Source organism: Trachymyrmex septentrionalis, unplaced genomic scaffold (genome assembly GCF_001594115.1).
Source record: "Trachymyrmex septentrionalis isolate Tsep2-gDNA-1 unplaced genomic scaffold, Tsep1.0 scaffold6, whole genome shotgun sequence".
Lineage (NCBI taxonomy): Eukaryota > Metazoa > Arthropoda > Insecta > Hymenoptera > Formicidae > Trachymyrmex > Trachymyrmex septentrionalis.
In genome coordinates, this window is record NW_017305778.1 from 723,665 (window position 1) to 724,407 (window position 743).

At 23.7% G+C, this 743-nt stretch overlaps 1 protein-coding gene across 1 annotated transcript in view; it reads left to right on the forward strand.

Annotated features, from left to right (window-relative positions):
* LOC108752201 overlaps positions 1 to 743 on the forward strand; it is a 129,462-nt gene that overhangs the window by 77,883 nt on the left and 50,836 nt on the right. The window lies entirely within an intron of this gene.

Below are 743 nucleotides of genomic sequence, written 5' to 3' on the forward strand. Positions count from 1 at the left end.
TATCTCTCTCTCATCTCTCAAATTTCCTTACCATTTTTCCTCCGTAAGTGGCGACACTCATCTCGAAGAGCCTCTTCATGGTCGCTCACATTTCTTTCGTAGATAATGTGCGAAATAACGTAAAGTACTAGATCGATCACAAAACGCTTCGAGCGTTCACCAGAAAAATATATAATAAGCGAAATTATTATATCGGTTCAATTTATATCAACTTACGTCATAAAGGTACAATCTTGACCATAAGTATATATAAAGTATCTCAATTTATTGTATTTTTTTTTACATTTAAATTGTAAAAATAGATATTACTTTTCAATAAAATGTTTTAAATTTCTTTTTCATGAAATATCAGAATTTTATGTAAATTTGTGAGGGTATTTTATATAATATTTATTGAGACTAAAACTGTATTATAAACTATTAGTAACTAATTATAAGGTGTGAATAAGTTCAGTTTTTTTAATCCTCCTTTTTTTAAATCTCTAACAAATGATTTTCGAAAAATGTCATATAAAAAAATTATTATTTTTGAATTTTATATTTTCAAAACTATTTCTTCTTTTAATATTATTAACGTAGATAAATAAAGGTAATTTCCTTATAAAAAAATTTTATAATTTATTAATTATAAAATTTTTGTAATATCTTATCTACATATACGAGTATATAATTGATTAAACACAAAACCGCTAAAAACCGTTTTACAATAAGGAATGATTTCATTAAAACCGTTTTTTATTTCA